This window comes from Dreissena polymorpha, chromosome 2, assembly GCF_020536995.1.
Source record: "Dreissena polymorpha isolate Duluth1 chromosome 2, UMN_Dpol_1.0, whole genome shotgun sequence".
NCBI classification, from domain to species: domain Eukaryota; kingdom Metazoa; phylum Mollusca; class Bivalvia; order Myida; family Dreissenidae; genus Dreissena; species Dreissena polymorpha.
Genome location: NC_068356.1, coordinates 6,033,573 through 6,047,124, shown reverse-complemented (window position 1 = coordinate 6,047,124; position 13,552 = coordinate 6,033,573). Strand labels below are relative to the sequence as shown.

Sequence of the window (13,552 nt, the reverse complement as noted above, 5' to 3'; positions counted from 1 at the left end):
AGAAATGCTTCAAGTGTTTCCCATCCAACTAGAGATGTACTGGTATGAAACCCAGGTAATTCTCGCGTGTATCGGTGCTATACATTGAGCACGTAAAAGAACCACGTGATCTATTCGCTAAGAGCTAGGGTATCGTACCCGGATTCCTTATATCCCAATACTGGCTCTTCTGCTTGCTGTCTCTTCATAAAACAAAACAAAAAAACAAAACAAAGGACCCCATTGGAAATAATTGCTTGCACTTTCATGGATTATCCTTGATCGCAAGGTCAAAAGAAATACATACATACATACATACATACATACATACATACATACATACATACATACATACATACATACATACATACATACATACATACATACATACATACACATACATACATACATACATACATACATACATACATACATACATACATACATACATACATACATACACATACATACATACATACATACATACATACATACATACATACATACATACATACATACATACATACATACATACATACATACATACATACATACATACATACATACATACATACATACATACATACATACATACATACATACATACATACATACATACATACATACATACATACATACATACACATACATACATACATACATACATACATACACATACATACATACATACATACATACATACATACATACATACATACATACATACATACATACATACATACATACATACATACATACATACATACATACATACATACATACATACATACATACATACATACATACATACATACATACATACATACATACATACATACATACATACATACATACATACATACATACATACATTGATATTACGGGAAAAGGACGCATCTTAAACTTCATCACGAGCTGTCAGAGGATTTTAACTTCAAATATACTGTTATTACTTTAACATTTCGGACACTCTGAATTTTCCGACAAACCCGTTTTTAGCCAAACTAATTTTTTTGTCGTGACTCTAAATTTTCGGACATACGTTTTTTACCATAATTAGTGATTCTGCATTTTTCGGACAAGTGGTAACAATGCTTTTTACCGGAATTATGTCTTGTTGGGTTTTTTCGGTGACACTTTGTTCTTGCTTTTTTTTGCAAACGTATTGACGGTCCATATGTTATATGTTTACGCCGTTTGTGTTTCATAAAGTTAAAAGTGGCATTAAAAAAAGCGCATCGGAGGTTCAGTGGTAGATTACTCGCCTGCCACGCGGGCGTTACGGGTTCGATTCCCGGACGATGCACATTTTAATAAATGTTTATACATAATAATAAATAAACTTTATCGTTTAAAAGAAGAATAATGACGAATGTAGCATTTTTCATAAATCTGTAATCGACATGTGTGATATTGATATTTAAAATTTGCAAGAATCTTAATGTATCGATTCTCGAGTTGTATTGTTTTCGTTCAAATAAAGAATGAGCACAGCGTTTTAAACTTCCTTATCCTTATTTCTCATAATATATTTACATGCTACATCGGCGGAATACCCTGGTAATCAGACAATGCTGTGCAGTATTGAGGTTTTATTTAGAATGCTCAATTGGATAAACATAAAGACATTTAAATTAGTTTCATACTGAATAACATCTTGAAAATATTTATTATTTTTCGTGATTCGAAATTTTTAGAAATACGTTTTTTTTTCATAATGTATGACTCTACCTTTTACGGAATACTTAATTTACAATTCTTCGTTAACTGAATTCTTCCCCGTTGCGTTTATCTGGTGACACTTTGATCCTGCCTTTTTACAAAATGTATTGAGGTAATAAACCTAGCAGCCGATTACTTTTATGCAAAAGACCATTACATATGCGTTATTAGGTTCATAACTATGTATACCGGTAATAGACAACGGTTTTACGCAACATCTTAACGTGAAACGTATATAGCATTGCTGTATATTATAAGGCGAGGTATTTAACAAGCACGAGCTATTATTCTTTGAAGCAATATACGCTACATATATTGTATACCCGTTTCCGATCGGCATTGCAATATTGTTAGTCTTTTAATGTTCGAACATCTGTATTTTTTCTTTAAATTTCCCGACACATATACATGTTTTGTATCTTAATTTTCGAATATGAAAACAATAATTATTTTTAAGTGTCGTAAAACGTTTAGCAAGTCCGGTAGTTTAAAGGGGCCTTTTCACGGTTGGGTAAATTCACAAAATTGAAAAAAGTTGTTTCACATTCGCAAATTTCCGTTTTTAGTTATGATATTTGTGAGGAAACAGTAATACTGAACATTCCCCATGTTCTAAAAAAGCCATTATATTTTGACGATTTAAAAATCTGAAAATTATAAAGCGTGGCAACGCGAAACGAATTAATAATTTGGAGAGTTCTGTTGTTGTCGTTAAATTTTGTGAAACTACGAGGATTGCTTATATAAAGTATAAAATACATCCGTCATTGTATCAGGAAGGATGGCCGAATGGTGTAAGTTGTTTACCAATTTTTACTCCAGGACTTTAGGGGCCAGTGGCTCGAGCCCTGCTGAGAGTTACCTTTTTTTCCTTTTTAAAATTTAATTCTTGATTTTTTTCTGAAGCTTGTAAGATCCTATGTTTATATTTATCAATATAAAGCATTTAATGACAAACTTAAAAACATGCCAAAATTTGTGAAAAGGCCCCTTTAAAATGAAACTATTTAAATGCAAAAGATTTATCAAAGACATGACCCAATTAATATGCAAATATGGCATTACCGTGCCAAAAGAATGTATACGCAGTTTAACCAAATTGTAGATTTGATCATAAATTCAACATTTAAAATACTACTAAAGCGATCCAAAGATATACGCCAACTGGGTTTAGAAACATTAAAGGTGGCATAGAAATAAGCGCATCGGTGGTTCAGTGGTAGAATGCTCGCCTGCCACGCGGGCGGCCCGGGTTCGATTCCCGGCCGATGCACATTTTTAAAAATGTTTATTAATACTATTTTGCACATTCTGAATAAAAAAGAATAATGACGAGTGTTCTTAATAAGTCTTTAATCGGCATGTGTCTTTGATTTTTAAATTTTTCGAGATTCTTAATGTATCGATTTTTGAGTTGTATTGTTCTCGTTCACATAAGGAACGAGTCAAGCGTTTAGAAGTTTTTTATTTCTCATAATTTATGTATATGACAATTTATTTACAGTACATTGACCTGAACAACTACCCACTTCAACTAGACTCCATTCTCTCAGGAACGATCTCAGAGCAGAAGCGGACGACGAAAGCCGTCTATACTTAAGGCAGAGGTGGAGGAGGCAGTGCGTAGTCTTAAGGCAGGAAAATCCCCGGATGGACAACGTCCCTTCTGAGCTGATTTAGCACGGAGAAGAGGCAACGACTGCAGCGATAATGGCACTATGATGGCACTATGCCAAAATTTTGAGGAGAAGAAATGGCCCAAATGAGTGGCCCCAGTCACTGTTCATACCTCTACCGAAAAAGGGGAATCTCAAGTTGTGCGATAATTAACGCACAATAAGCCTCATCAGTCATCCCGGCAAAGTCATGCTACGCATAATCCTTAATCAATTGAAAAGTAAGGCCGAGGCACTGCTGGCTGAAGAGCAGGCTGATTCAGAGTTTGGCGGAGCACAGTGGAACCCATCTTTAACTTCAGAATCATCATTGAGAAACACCTGTAACACCGAAGTGAGCTATTCCACAGCTTCATTGACTTTAAGAAAGCGTTCGAAAGCGTGTGGCATGGTGGCCTATGTTTGTTTTTCCAGAGCCCCTACTGTCGACCGTCAAACGACGAAAGCTGGCTTGGTTTGGACACGTCACCAGAAAGTACTCTCTGTGCACGACTGTTCTCTAGGGCAAGCTAGAGGGAGGACGATCTCACGGCCGTCAGAAGAAAAGCTGGATCGACGATGTCAAAGAGTTGATATCCCTTCCCATGGGTAAATTATTCTCAGCAAGACACATTAGATTTGGCAGGAGGAGGATATTTGTATCGTTGTCCCTCATTTTCCTCCAATAAACAAACCGGTCAAGGGAATGATGATGATGATGATGATGATTTACATTAAACATTGCTGAAATAATCAGACAATGCTTAACACTTTTGCTGTTATATTTCCAATGCTATATTAAATAAACATCCAGACATTAAAATTAGTTCGACACTGAATAACCTTTAACATATAACGGTTTGTCCGGGATTTGAAGCTCTCAAATGCTAGTGAATATTGTGAAATCGTAATCATACATACATACATACATACATACATACATACATACATACATACATACATACATACATACATACATACATACATACATACATACATACATACATACATACATACATACATACATACATACATACATACATACATACATACATACATACATACATACATACATACATACATACATACATACATACATACATACATACATACATACATACATACATACATACATACATACATACATACATACATACATACATACATACATACATACATACATACATTGATATTACGGGAAAAGGACGCATCTTAAACTTCATCACGAGCTGTCAGAGGATTTTAACTTCAAATATACTGTTATTACTTTAACATTTCGGACACTCTGAATTTTCCGACAAACCCGTTTTTAGCCAAACTAATTTTTTTGTCGTGACTCTAAATTTTCGGACATACGTTTTTTACCATAATTAGTGATTCTGCATTTTTCGGACAAGTGGTAACAATGCTTTTTACCGGAATTATGTCTTGTTGGGTTTTTTCGGTGACACTTTGTTCTTGCTTTTTTTTGCAAACGTATTGACGGTCCATATGTTATATGTTTACGCCGTTTGTGTTTCATAAAGTTAAAAGTGGCATTAAAAAAAGCGCATCGGAGGTTCAGTGGTAGATTACTCGCCTGCCACGCGGGCGTTACGGGTTCGATTCCCGGACGATGCACATTTTAATAAATGTTTATACATAATAATAAATAAACTTTATCGTTTAAAAGAAGAATAATGACGAATGTAGCATTTTTCATAAATCTGTAATCGACATGTGTGATATTGATATTTAAAATTTGCAAGAATCTTAATGTATCGATTCTCGAGTTGTATTGTTTTCGTTCAAATAAAGAATGAGCACAGCGTTTTAAACTTCCTTATCCTTATTTCTCATAATATATTTACATGCTACATCGGCGGAATACCCTGGTAATCAGACAATGCTGTGCAGTATTGAGGTTTTATTTAGAATGCTCAATTGGATAAACATAAAGACATTTAAATTAGTTTCATACTGAATAACATCTTGAAAATATTTATTATTTTTCGTGATTCGAAATTTTTAGAAATACGTTTTTTTTTCATAATGTATGACTCTACCTTTTACGGAATACTTAATTTACAATTCTTCGTTAACTGAATTCTTCCCCGTTGCGTTTATCTGGTGACACTTTGATCCTGCCTTTTTACAAAATGTATTGAGGTAATAAACCTAGCAGCCGATTACTTTTATGCAAAAGACCATTACATATGCGTTATTAGGTTCATAACTATGTATACCGGTAATAGACAACGGTTTTACGCAACATCTTAACGTGAAACGTATATAGCATTGCTGTATATTATAAGGCGAGGTATTTAACAAGCACGAGCTATTATTCTTTGAAGCAATATACGCTACATATATTGTATACCCGTTTCCGATCGGCATTGCAATATTGTTAGTCTTTTAATGTTCGAACATCTGTATTTTTTCTTTAAATTTCCCGACACATATACATGTTTTGTATCTTAATTTTCGAATATGAAAACAATAATTATTTTTAAGTGTCGTAAAACGTTTAGCAAGTCCGGTAGTTTAAAGGGGCCTTTTCACGGTTGGGTAAATTCACAAAATTGAAAAAAGTTGTTTCACATTCGCAAATTTCCGTTTTTAGTTATGATATTTGTGAGGAAACAGTAATACTGAACATTCCCCATGTTCTAAAAAAGCCATTATATTTTGACGATTTAAAAATCTGAAAATTATAAAGCGTGGCAACGCGAAACGAATTAATAATTTGGAGAGTTCTGTTGTTGTCGTTAAATTTTGTGAAACTACGAGGATTGCTTATATAAAGTATAAAATACATCCGTCATTGTATCAGGAAGGATGGCCGAATGGTGTAAGTTGTTTACCAATTTTTACTCCAGGACTTTAGGGGCCAGTGGCTCGAGCCCTGCTGAGAGTTACCTTTTTTTCCTTTTTAAAATTTAATTCTTGATTTTTTTCTGAAGCTTGTAAGATCCTATGTTTATATTTATCAATATAAAGCATTTAATGACAAACTTAAAAACATGCCAAAATTTGTGAAAAGGCCCCTTTAAAATGAAACTATTTAAATGCAAAAGATTTATCAAAGACATGACCCAATTAATATGCAAATATGGCATTACCGTGCCAAAAGAATGTATACGCAGTTTAACCAAATTGTAGATTTGATCATAAATTCAACATTTAAAATACTACTAAAGCGATCCAAAGATATACGCCAACTGGGTTTAGAAACATTAAAGGTGGCATAGAAATAAGCGCATCGGTGGTTCAGTGGTAGAATGCTCGCCTGCCACGCGGGCGGCCCGGGTTCGATTCCCGGCCGATGCACATTTTTAAAAATGTTTATTAATACTATTTTGCACATTCTGAATAAAAAAGAATAATGACGAGTGTTCTTAATAAGTCTTTAATCGGCATGTGTCTTTGATTTTTAAATTTTTCGAGATTCTTAATGTATCGATTTTTGAGTTGTATTGTTCTCGTTCACATAAGGAACGAGTCAAGCGTTTAGAAGTTTTTTATTTCTCATAATTTATGTATATGACAATTTATTTACAGTACATTGACCTGAACAACTACCCACTTCAACTAGACTCCATTCTCTCAGGAACGATCTCAGAGCAGAAGCGGACGACGAAAGCCGTCTATACTTAAGGCAGAGGTGGAGGAGGCAGTGCGTAGTCTTAAGGCAGGAAAATCCCCGGATGGACAACGTCCCTTCTGAGCTGATTTAGCACGGAGAAGAGGCAACGACTGCAGCGATAATGGCACTATGATGGCACTATGCCAAAATTTTGAGGAGAAGAAATGGCCCAAATGAGTGGCCCCAGTCACTGTTCATACCTCTACCGAAAAAGGGGAATCTCAAGTTGTGCGATAATTAACGCACAATAAGCCTCATCAGTCATCCCGGCAAAGTCATGCTACGCATAATCCTTAATCAATTGAAAAGTAAGGCCGAGGCACTGCTGGCTGAAGAGCAGGCTGATTCAGAGTTTGGCGGAGCACAGTGGAACCCATCTTTAACTTCAGAATCATCATTGAGAAACACCTGTAACACCGAAGTGAGCTATTCCACAGCTTCATTGACTTTAAGAAAGCGTTCGAAAGCGTGTGGCATGGTGGCCTATGTTTGTTTTTCCAGAGCCCCTACTGTCGACCGTCAAACGACGAAAGCTGGCTTGGTTTGGACACGTCACCAGAAAGTACTCTCTGTGCACGACTGTTCTCTAGGGCAAGCTAGAGGGAGGACGATCTCACGGCCGTCAGAAGAAAAGCTGGATCGACGATGTCAAAGAGTTGATATCCCTTCCCATGGGTAAATTATTCTCAGCAAGACACATTAGATTTGGCAGGAGGAGGATATTTGTATCGTTGTCCCTCATTTTCCTCCAATAAACAAACCGGTCAAGGGAATGATGATGATGATGATGATTTACATTAAACATTGCTGAAATAATCAGACAATGCTTAACACTTTTGCTGTTATATTTCCAATGCTATATTAAATAAACATCCAGACATTAAAATTAGTTCGACACTGAATAACCTTTAACATATAACGGTTTGTCCGGGATTTGAAGCTCTCAAATGCTAGTGAATATTGTGAAATCGTAATCAATTATTAATTTAAAAGACGTGTAGTTATTTTAGTAATTAAACCGTGATTTAATACTTACTATTGATTCAATTGAGCATTGAAAATATAACCTGACTATTGAAAAGCACTGTCTGATTATTCCATCGGTGTGTCATGCAAATCACAATCATCATCATTCCCTTGACCGCTCTGGCCGTTGGAGGAAAATAAGGGGAGATGATACAGAAATCCACCTCCAGTCAGGTCATGTTTGTGCTGCTGAAGGTTATTCATTCATGGGAAGGGATGTCCACTATTTTACATTGTCCATTCAGTCTTTTTGTTATCTGATGGCCTCGACGTTTACCTCCCTCTAGCGTGCCCCGGAGAACAGTCTTGCAAAAAGAGACGTGCTTTATGACGTGTTCAAACCAAGCCAGCTTTCGGCCTTTTACGGTCGATAGAAATGGCTTTTGTGGACCAACAAATGCTGCAGACATATCAGGACATTCTCGTTGGTCTTATGCTCGGTGTATGAGAGGCGGAGCAATCTTCAGAAACATTTATGTTCAAATACATTTACACTGCGCTCGTTCGTTAAGCGCGTGAAGCGTGCAAGTCTCGCAGCCGTAATGTAGGATGGATACTACGCGGGACAAGAAGAGCCTTACGTGGTGGGAAATCTGATGGAACCGCTTGTCCAAAACTTGCTCAGTCCGGCCATTTCTGCGGTCGCCATGGCAATTTCTTTTCAGACCTCACCGGTACTGGTATCATACTTCAAGTTGATATCTGCACTGGTGTTGGTCGTGCTGTTCACCGTGATCTTCGACTTCTCTGTGCTGACCTCCATCACTTATGCTCGTGCTCTTTCATAGAGTCTGAGATCTTGAAGTTTACTGCTGGCGCCACCCATTAGGCCGATATAATCAACGAATCTCAAGATGGAGATGGGTATTTTACCGATGGCGATAAAAGGTTGTGGTAATGAGCAGTCTAATGTATTACATGTATCTTATCAATGAAAAGTTTGAAAGGGACGGGAGAGAGCAGACATCCCTTACGTAAAGTTGTTGTATGACTTGCACCAGCCCTTTGTTAATGTTGAATCATCTCATATCATCCCATAGGCCATCATGCCACACGCGGTCGAAAGCTTTTTGAAAGTCAATGAAGTTGTAGAGGAGTTCATAAGTGTGTTGCAGGTGTTTCTCAATGATGATACTGCAGTTGACAATCTGTGCCACTGTGCTCCGCCCAGCTCAGAATCCAGCCTGCTTTTCGATCAGTAGTTCCTCGGCCTTACTTTTCAATCAATTAAAGATAATGCGTAGCAGGACTTTGCTGGGATGACTGATGAGGCCGATGGTACGGTATTAAGTGCACAACTTGAGTTTGCCCATTTTTAGGTAGAGATGTGACCAGTGACTAGCTCTAGTCATTGGGCCAATTATTATTATCCAAGATATTTATGCATAGTGCCGTCATTGCTGCAGTTGGTGCTTTTCCTCTGAGCGTAATCATTTCGGTAGGGACGTTTTCCATTCCCGGAGGTTTTCCTGCCTTAAGACTACGCACTACCGCCTCTTAAGAACGGACGAACTTTCGTAGTCCGCTTCTGGTCTGGGATTGTTCTGAAGTAGACAAAAGTCTGTTTGAGGTTGTAGAGGTCACTGTTTATAAATCCTTCATTATTTGAACGAGAACAATACAACTCGAAAATCGATACAGTAAGATTCTTGAATATTTTATCAAAAACACATATTGATCTAAGATTTATGAAGAATGTAACATTCGTCATAATGCATAACGATCAAATACAGTATTTATAAATATTTATAAAACGTGCGTCGGCCGGGAATCAAACTCGGGGCGCCCGCGTGGCAGACGAGCATTTTACCACTGAACCACCGATGCGCTTATTGTAAAAGGCCACTTTCAAAAATTCGAAACGCACTCGTCGTTAACCGATGGACCGTTTAACATTTTTAAAACTATGTTCTGCTTACCATTTTTGTCTCTGTATTTCCGGACACCTGTATACTTATTTTAAAATATTTATTTGCGGATACAAAACACATTTATTTTTAAGTGTCGTTAAGCTTGGAATATTTACCGTAGTTAATAATGAAACGTTTTAAATGTAAAAGACTTACCCAAGATTTGACGGAAATATAGTTGAAATATGGCAATACCGTGCCAAAACAATTTATATACTTTGAAACTAAATTCTAGATTTCGTGATAAATGTCACCAACACATAAAACCCCGTTTTGGCAAAAGAGCAACTATGTTTCAAAATGATAAATGGTCCATCGGTTTACGCCGAGTGCGTTTGGCAACGTTGAAAGTGGTCTCTAACAATGAGTGCACCGCCTGCCATGCGGGTGACTCGAGTTCGATTCCCGGCCGATGCAGGTTTTATAAATGTTTATAAATAATCTATTTGATCGTTATGAATATAGACGAATAATAACGAATGAAATTAATCTGAATAAAAAAAATCTTAAACCAACACGTGTCTTTGATAATTTTCTGTAATCTTAATGTATCGATTTTCGATATTGTATTGTGCTCGTTCAAATAAGGAACGAGCCGAACGTTTTAAACTTCATAATTTCATATAATTTATTTACATGAAACATCGGTGTAATAATCAAACAATGCTTTTCAATATTGAAGTGTTATTTCCATGCTCAAATGAACGAACATCCATATGTTTTATTGATTGATACTCAACAGGGGGCACGCGTATACGGGAGGTATAAGTGAGAAAGTTGTTGCAAAACGTCGTTTAAGTGTTTTTCGTGAAGGAGTGGCGGATATTTTCACCCGGTAAGCCAGTTTAAATTTATATTTCTTTTAAATGAATAAGCCCTTTCGGCTCTACGGTGTTTGTGCTCCCCTCAGTTTTTTATTTCAAAACCGTAGACGTCGGAATAAATAAGTTCTTGAAGCAAAACCGTCGACACATTTGTTGTTTAATTTCTTGACCTTCGAGATGTTGGATGTTTGAATATCATTTTCTCTCATAATAAACAGTATTTGTGCATGTGTACAGTAAAAAATATCATAAATTACAAATATTTTATTATCTCGACGCGTTTTTATGTCTAGTAATTCATTCAATGCCGAATTATAACGGGTTAACCCCCATTTTTGGAACTAAACTTCCTTTTAAGCACATTTTGGGACCTGACTTCCAAATGATTAACAGCTCTTTCCTATGTTAGAAGGTTTTATGCGAAATAACTTTCGTGAATGAATTCCGCATTGGTGCGAATGTCTTGGAAAACATTTTCACTTGAAGAAATCAAGAGTTATTTTTTTCTATTAATTGTTATATTATTAATTTTTATTATATGTTTTATCGGCTATTATCGCGTACTTAACGCTAACGTTTAGTGTGTGTAATATAAGACATTCGACGGTATTATTAACACAGTGTTATTCTTAACTGTTTATTTTAACACATATGAACATACTTCTGTTTGAATATGCATCCAACGGAATACTATGCTTACTATTTCCAGATATCTAGACGCCTGTTATATACTAGTATGTTGAGGATGCCAAGATTAAAAAAGATGGCGAAACGAAGTGTGTACCGCTCTAGAATGCGATAGGTACATGAAAACCCACCAATCAAACAAAAAAGATTACGTCGAAGTACCTTGCCAAACAATCACATATACGTGCAATAAAAGTGTTATGAAAAACAGAAGAGGGTAAAGCCGGTTTGATACTAGTATAAGGTTGATGCAACCACTTTACTGCCATTGTTGCGATTCGGAATACATGAAGCAATTTGGAATACCTGACATCTGCTTAGAAGATGCATATCGGTGGATGTTTTATTATGATACTTAAATATGAATTGTTTATTTAATACAATGACATTTAACGCGTTTTACCATAACGATACTGATACATGTATGTGACTTTGATGTGACACATTTTGGACGACCCTCTTTTGAACCAGGTCTGAGTTGGTCACTATATTATAATCGCAAAAAGTGAATTTGTAGTGGATAGAAAGATTTGCGCAAATGCAATACACGATATGATTTCAGTAGAAGTGATCAATATAATTTTTATACATGTATGTTTTTTCTCTTTTATACCTATGTGAATACATATTATTTATGGCTGTTGTATTGAGGGAATAAAGTATTGGTTCACTTAGAAATATTATTTCGTTTGTTCCTAACATTGCCTTCTAATCGTTAGTAATGTTAATATGTCAAATGCATAACGAATTAAATCCGACCCAAATCTTTTTTTATCATGTATGTAAGTGCTGAATACAATTGAAAATTTATGCAGAGACATCGTAGGAAGAAATGACGTAACACAGATAATGGTTTATTTTCATAACAAAGTGAGAAACTAGCATCATGACATATACGGAATAAAACGTGTAAGTAAGTAGCACTCATAGCAATTATATGTCAGACGTGTCTATGTAGACTTTATAAATAAAACAAAAACACTACAAACATCAGCTGTACATGTTTTGTTATGTTCGTGTTTTTTATTTGCTGTTTGAGTCCGGCTCTGTTGAAGGATTCTTTCTTGCATATTCTACATTTAAACTCATGTGGTCAATGAATGGGGCATGATATATCAATCCTCCCCTGATATAAAATTCCTCATTACATATACTGCAACGAAAGATGCACTTATTTTCGCCCTTTAACCTGCATCATCTGAAAAGACAGTAAAAGAATGGTTTAAAAAAGTTCATAGCAGAAGAAGGTCGACACGTCATAAAATACATGAAATTAATTAAAATATTACTGAAAGATAAACGTTCTATTATCTCGTACATCAGCCACCGCAAAACCCATCTTCTTGAAAATAGGTGAATTTATTCAATTGGTCGGCAGGTTTTTCGAACAGCATTATTATTATTCTACAGTAAGTAACGTGATAAAGAAAACACTTATATTGCACCACGTAACATGCTATAAAACTATAATATTGAAGTACACATACACACTTTATTTAAGATGGGTAGGTATATCATGTCAAGCTCTTTTACATATGAAAGAGCTGTTTGTCATATGGAAGTCAGGTCCCAAAATGTGCTTAAAAGGAAGTCAGTTCCAAATAAGGGGGTTAAACCAATAATGTTTGCTAATAAATTAATTATCAGTGATAAAACGGCGTCGGTAAAATGAAATAATCATGATTTTATTTATATTTTACTGTTCATGTGTGTCAATACTGTGTATTATAAGAGAAAATGATATTTGTACATCCAATTTCTCGAACGTCCCGTAAGTAGACAACAGATTTGTGAACGGTTTTCCTTCAATAACTTTTTTATCCCGACGTCTACGATCTTGAAACAAAAAACCGAGGGAAGCACACACACCGGAGAGCCGAAACGGCGTATTCATTTAAAATAATTATAAATACAAAGGGGCTTACCGGGTGAATATATCCTCCCTTCCTTTAAGAAAATCCTACAAACGACGCCATCTTTGAAGTTTTGCAACAACTTTCTCACTTAAACGCGGTAAGCTCCCGTATACGCGTGCTCCCCTGACTCAATAAGATCTTCTAAATATTTATTACTTGTCGTGACTCTAAATTTTCGGCAATACGTTTTTTCCATAATTTATGAGTC

The 13,552-nt window shown here is 35.9% G+C and overlaps 1 protein-coding gene and 2 non-coding genes across 3 annotated transcripts in view; 2 read left to right on the top strand and 1 right to left on the bottom strand.

Moving 5' to 3' along the window:
* Window positions 1–13,552, bottom strand: part of LOC127865679 (uncharacterized) — a 459,001-nt gene that overhangs the window by 157,446 nt on the left and 288,003 nt on the right. The window lies entirely within an intron of this gene.
* On the top strand, window positions 2,904–2,974 carry Trnag-gcc (transfer RNA glycine (anticodon GCC)). Its single transcript has one exon. It is a non-coding gene; the product is annotated as a tRNA-Gly (tRNA).
* Window positions 6,595–6,665, top strand: Trnag-gcc (transfer RNA glycine (anticodon GCC)). The gene has a single exon. It is a non-coding gene; the product is annotated as a tRNA-Gly (tRNA).